Here is a 6,805-nt window from a genome sequence, read left to right as displayed (position 1 = left end):
CCTGGCGTTTAGAGGTAGAGGTTCTACTTCTGCCAGTGGGCTTGGGTGCCTGGGACTTATTTGTAGGGTAAGATACTGCCATTTACAAAGCAGAAATCTTTTTATCTGGGAACTACGGTGCCGATGCCAGAGTGAACCTGGAAACCAGTATAAAGCCCTATCCACTGCCCAGGCTAGTAGCTTAAGGCTCCTTGTCGTCCTCAATGTAGGGCAAGTGGACAAGTTTGGTGCCCAAGGCTGGAGTAGAGCCAGATTTTAAAGTAAAGGCTTAAGTGGGCTTAGGTTTGAATGTTAGCAAGGAAGCCAGGCAGGGGGCCAGGCAGACCACAAAACCCCCCTTTCTGTAGGGCTCTTGTGGCTGTGTAGTCTAGAATCCACCAGCTGATCGTGTCCCACCCCCGTATCAGTAAATAGCTTTGTTCCTTGCTGGAGCTGAAGAACATTTAGGTTCTATTCTGCCACATCAGATCATAAGATTTTTTTTTTTTAATTGAGTGGGTTAAGTAATAAGCTCAGATAATCACGCTCAGCCCTTGTAACAGCATTTGAGTCATTTATTAATGCAGGGACATTAAGCTGCTCTATTATAAATACAGGATAATTACCCAGATGATGTGTGAAGCTCTTTCCAAATTTCTTTTCTTTATTTAGTCCAACATAAGAACTAACATATGGTGCCTTTGCCATGAGTGCATGTGGGCGAGGTCAATTATGAAGAAAGCAAAAACTGATTGATCAGTGGGTGTGGTTTCAAGAATCAATCATCAGTAAAGACATTAAGGCCTTCTGGTATGACTGGAACCAGGTATTGGGGGCACTGAGACAAAAAGTGGAATCCCTGAGTCTATGCCCCAAAGAATTTCTAATCTAGTAAGGAAAGGAAAGCTATGCCACAGGAGTCACCTAGGGTGGGTGAGAATTTGGGAACCCTTGGAGATGCTTGGAAATGCCAACCACCAACCGCTGGAGGAAGGTAGGCATTTACAAAGACAGCAGCTCACATCTCTGATTTTTATCTTCTCTTTAAGGTGGGGAGGGCTCTTTAAAAAATTAAGGGTTCAATCCAGTGTAAGGAAGGTAGTTGTGAGAAGAGGCAATCCTTTAGAGAAACGACAGCAGCAGCAATGAAAAGAAAGTAAATCTTGGATTCACAGCTTTGATGCTCTTTGAGAGAGTCTGAATGAAAGGTCTAAGATCTGTGTTAAGAGATTTAGAACAATTTCTTACCCTATAAACTTTCTGTTTTTTTTTTTTTTTTTTTAAAGTTTTCCCTGCCCCGCCTTCCCTATGGTGATTATGTGTATGCTTGGGTGAGGAAAACAAATTTCAGGAGATTGGAGCTGGCGGACTGTTGGTAATGGGAATTGTAAGAGTAAGCGTTCAGCTGTTTGCTGTGCTGGTTGTACCAGAATTCCCCTGTCACTCCCAGAACCCTGCCTTACACCTGATTTGTGGGAGAGGGAGGGGGAGGGGAGGCCGCATCTCACTTTGGTGTGGATGTGGGCTGGAGAGAGGAGAGTGACCAAAAGAGGCAAGACAACAGAGGTCGAGAGACGTCCCTGAAAGCAGGCAATCCAAGCAAAGGGAGACTTGGGAAATAGAGTTCTTTTGAGAGTCCTGAGATCCTGTGGTGATGTTAACTCATGCTTGAGAATTTTTTAAATTGATGCTAAACCTGTGCCACCATCTTTGCCTCCTCGGTGCCAGAGGTTTTATGGGGACACCTAGGTAGCTGACATTTGACTTGTAAAGGCCCCCGTGTTTTATTTTGGGCCAAAAAGAAAGGGGTGGGTACTGCAGAGACTGTCCAACTCCACAGCCAACATTGATGGGGCGGGGGACTCAAAAGGGTGGTATAGAAGGGCAGAAAGGTAAGCAGACCTTCCCATCACTGTAGTCTGTGGTGGAGAAGAAAAGGAAGACTGCCATGCAGCTTAAGAAATTGTCCTGGAGGGCGCCTCAGTGGCTCAGTTCGTTGGGTATCTTTGGGCCGCTGGGGTCATGATCCCGGACTCCTGTGGGATCACAGAGACCCACATCGGGGTCCCCACTCAGCAGGGAGTCTGCTTCTCCCTCTGCCCTTTAGCCTACTTGTGTTTTCGCTTGCTCTCTCTCTCAAGTAAACAATTAAAATCTTTTTTTTTTTTTTTAAGATTTCATTTATTTATTTGACAGACAGAGATCACAAGCAGGCAGAGAGGCAGGCAGAGAGAGAGGAAGGGAAGCAGGCTCCCTACGGAGCAGAGAACCCAACTTGGGGCTCAATCTCAGGACCCTGGGGTCATGACCTGGGCTGAAGGCAGAGGCTTTAATCCACTGACCCACCCAGGCTCCCCAACAATTAATATCTTAATAAAAAAAATTGTCCTGGATACCTGTGCAGTTTCCACAGGGAGCAGTTGCCCTCCTGTGCTGTCTGTCCCCATAACACATCCATTATAGATTCAGAGAAGGGGGGAGTGGGGCCACCGCGGCTTCTTGGAAGAGACCTGGCTTCAGTTTGCTTGGGAAGAGTAAGAGGGCTTTGGCTGGACAAAGAGGAGAAATAATTTAATACTAGCCCCTGTGTGCCAGGCCCTTGCTATTTTACATGTTACTTCCTTTAATCTTTGGACAGTTTCGTCTCTTTCATTTCTTTCTTCCTTTCTTCCTTCCTTCCCTCTTTTCTCTCTTCACTCTTCTCTCCTTCCTCCCCTTCCCTCCTTTCTCTTTTCTCCTTTTCCTTTCCCTTTCCTTTCTTTTCTCTGTTCTTTTTTGCCAGTTTGTTTGTGTCTCACTGACACCGGTGCTCGGGCTCTGACCGTGCACCGCCGCTGCCTCGGCTCCTGCGGCTTGGTCTGAGGGTTCTCCGTGGTCTTGTTCAGCTGGGGGCCCCAGGCACGGGGCTTTCTGGACCGCGGGTCCAGGGGTTGCACTTCTGACCCTTGTGGAAGTTCTGGAGGTTCTCCTTCTGCGTCTGGTCGATGCCGGTAAGGACAGGGGCTGTGGGATGTCTCAGAGCTTGGACGTCGAGGGGCTGGGCCAGCTCCACCTTCAGGTCCTCCCGCTGATTAAGCAGCTCCTCCTATTTACCGGGAAGGTCTGGAGCCTTAATCTGGGCCATGTCCGCACAATCCGCTGCCGCTGCCGACCACTGGACAGTTTGTTTACCACATGAACAAATGAGGTATAGAGAGATGTTTTCTGGTAAGTGATGGAGCTAAGTTTCATATCTAAGAACCTTTAGGGCCCAAGAATGTTTAGTCTCTATACTCTGGGTCTCCTTAGGTTAGACTGCATAGTTCTAAACTGGGGACAATACTGTTCTTCGAGGGGCTATTTTGGAAAGTGAGGAAGGGGGGTAATTTAGGGTTGTCACATGAGATTGTCAGTGGAGATTCTTTGAGAATTTAGTGGAAGGGCCAGCGTTGCAAATTCTCCACTGTGGAGAATTGCCCCCAGTGTGGGTAGTTCCACTAAGAAGCACTAGAAAGTGTAAATGCGGTAGGTAAGGCGGTGGGAAATGGAAATTGCCCACAATAGGGGACATAGAGGGGCTGAGTGGAGACTTGTCTAATCAGTGCTGACTCAGACTGGGGAGAAGAGTTTGCTTCTGAAATGTTTCCAGCCCTTTCCCATTTCTGCTGGCTGGTCCTTTGACTTAGCTGGGTTTTGCTTGTTTGTTTTTGAAGAGCTCATTCTTATTCTTTAGGTCTCAGAGCAAATATAATCTTCTCAAGTTGGTCTTTGCAACCCGGGGATCAGTTTATTTCAGCATTCTTGTATTGTCACCTATTGCTGTGTAACGAATTTCCCCTGCAATCAACAGCTTAAAACAGTTAGACTTATTGGCAATCTTAGTTTTTCCATGTGTCAAGAATCTGGGAGCTGGTAGTCAGGCTCAGGATCTTTCCTGAAGTTGCAGTCAGCTTGTTGGCTGGGGCTGAGTCATCTGAAGGGCTGAAAGAGCCACTTCTAAGACTCTTCACACTGCTGTTGGCAGGCCTGGGTTCTTCGCTGGCTGGATGTCATGGACAAGTCTACTTGCCGTAGGCTTTCTGAGTGTTTTCAGTAAATGGCAGTTGGCTTTCCCCCGTGAGACTGTGAGGTGACCAAATAGAAGCCACACTGTCTATTATAACCCGACCTTGAAAGTGACATATCATTACTTCTTTTGTATTCCATTGGTTAGACCAACTCTGTCAAATGTGAGAGGGGACTGTACGGGGTTTAAATACCAAGAGGAGGGATTCAGTGGGGGCCATCTTGGAAGCTGGTGACCACAATCCTGCTTATTTACTTCACAGCACTTATCCAAATCTTGGATTCTCTTATCTGTTTACTCGTTGGTTGGTGATCTCTTGCCGGCTAGCAGAAAGTTGTACTAAGGCAGAGACACTTACCTGGCTTGCTTTTGAATGTCTAGCCTCTAGAAGAGTGTCTGGCACAATAAATATTGTCGAAAGAACGAATATGTGAGTCAACCACATAGTAAAGTCTAGGAAGTCACTAACCAACCTTCATTCCTCTATCTAAATTTGTTTTTGTCACATTAGTTTGTGATCCTGTTAAGAATGACTTAGGTCACTGACTGGACAGAGGCAGGAGCTTGATACAGATCTAGTTTTTTTTTTTTTTTTTTAACTTGATAAGTGATTTTAAAGAATTGGCTGTATTTTTAGTCTTTCTTTTTCATTCTGTCAGATACATGTGCTAGTAATAAAAATAGTCTGGTGTAGTACATCATAGTTTCAAAATTGCTTTCACATTCTACCTTCCATTTGATCTTAATGCCGTGTTTAAACGTTGGTAGAATTTGTATTTACAGATGAGCTATTGGAGGTTTGGAAAGGTCTGAGATTTACTAAAGGGATATACTTAGTGGGTAACATGGGGACCTAAACAAAGCCTCTGCCTCCAGATCAAGGACACTGCCCCTGAGCCCAGATTGCCTGGGTTTAATGCTTGCATGATACTTCCCTTATGATAATTTTTGATAGTCTTATATAAAATGATATTCTCAGAATAGCTATCTCAGAAGAACTTACTTTCTTTCCTACATGCATGGACTGTTTCTTGTATACCAGGGTGATTGCATTAACTTACCATTATGGCATGGGCTTTGAAGTGTTTATTTTATTTAATTTAGTTATCATTTATTTGAATGCCTGCTCTGTATACCAGAACGGTGTTAGTGCTGCATACAAAAAAGGTGAATAAAATATGTGCCTTGATTTTAAAGAATGACCTTTTGTGTGTGTCTGTGTGTGTGTGTGTTTTCTTTTCCTAATTCTAAAAGCAACTTAGGTGTTTGTCAGAATTTTTGAAAAATATGGAAATGTGTAAGGAAGAAAAGAAAATCACCTGTAAACCAACTTACCATTAACATTTTGTAGTCTTTCCTTCCAATGTTTCACTTATATGCATAGGTACATATATATGTATATGTCAGTATGTACTTTCCTATAATATTTTAATGCAAGAAAAAATAACAGTTTTTTTTTTTCAATCCCATTAAAAAAGACTTAGCCCCTAATTTACCTGGTCTTGGGTTGGTTAACGACTCCCTTGAGGTTGTAGAAAACCCTGAGAGTGTGCACAGTCTGGGAAAATTAGGAGAAAATTCAGTCCATTGGGGTCCCAGCCCTCGTAGACCATTCAGTGGTGGAGGCTTCTCGGTGTCAGGGCTCACGAGGGACTGTTGAGATCCCATATCTCCAGGACCCATGCCATCCCATTGGGCACATTGAAGAGCGCCAGGGAGCAGAAACCCAGGGCTTGACTCCTCCCGTTCTGGTCTTAAAAAATCTAACTCTCCCCTGGGTCTCTAACACCCTTTAGTCATATCCTTCCACAGAGGTCCACCTGGCTCACTTTTGCTGTGTGACTGAAATACCAAGGATGTTAACTCCTTTTTGGAACAAGAGTGTCCAACCTCACAGACCTTGCTATTCAGTGAAAGGGGAGGGTCCTCTTGCTAATGATTACTCAGCAGGAAAAAAAAGAGAAGATGATAATTTATTAATTATACATACTACTTTCTGTATTTCTCTCAACCTATATTTAAATTTAAATGATACTGTATGTAGTTTTGTATTCTGCTTTTAAACTTGATGCCATAATATGAACATCTCCGACATTATCAAATATTTTACATGAAACCATATTTTCCTAAATTTTGACATTCTAAAGAGTTCTGAAATCAACATTTTTGAACATAAATCTTTATTTAAACCTTATGATCAGTTTTAGAATAAATGATGGGTTTCTGTTCTTGAAAAGTTCACGCCTAGCTTGGGAATAAGAGGAAAAAACGAGAGAAAGAGTTTTCATGTAGTTGGTGAACTGAACAATGGAGATAAACTGTTAGGCACAAAATGGGGCAAACATGGGGGGTGACCTCAGCATTGGTGACAGATTTGCCCAGATGTGTTTAGACATGCTTCCTTAAATCTGCTGACAGTCAAGGGCATAGATTTCAGATCTGACCCTGAAAGAGCGGTGTGGTTTAAAGCCTTACTACTCACAGTGTGGCCTCAGACCAGCAGCACCAGCAATGCAGGAGTGGCTAAAGTGCAGAATCTCACATCCCACTCCAGACCTTGATAAATTGTAGGTAGCATCACTGTTCTCCAATCCCAAGTCTTTGTGTTCCAACCAGCTGATAGGCATGCATTTTTAGCTCACAGCCTAATTTCCCTTTCCATCAACACAGAGCCCACGTTTGAAAATGCATGAGCAGTTATTGCTATTATGATGATGACTATTATTACTATTACCTTGATTTTATAGTGCATATTTTCTTTTAAGAGCCGAAAAGGCTTAA

The sequence above is a fragment of the Mustela nigripes genome, chromosome 3 (genome assembly GCF_022355385.1).
Source record: "Mustela nigripes isolate SB6536 chromosome 3, MUSNIG.SB6536, whole genome shotgun sequence".
Lineage (NCBI taxonomy): Eukaryota > Metazoa > Chordata > Mammalia > Carnivora > Mustelidae > Mustela > Mustela nigripes.
The sequence above is the reverse complement of the archived record's forward strand: the minus strand, read 5'-3'. Positions refer to the sequence as shown.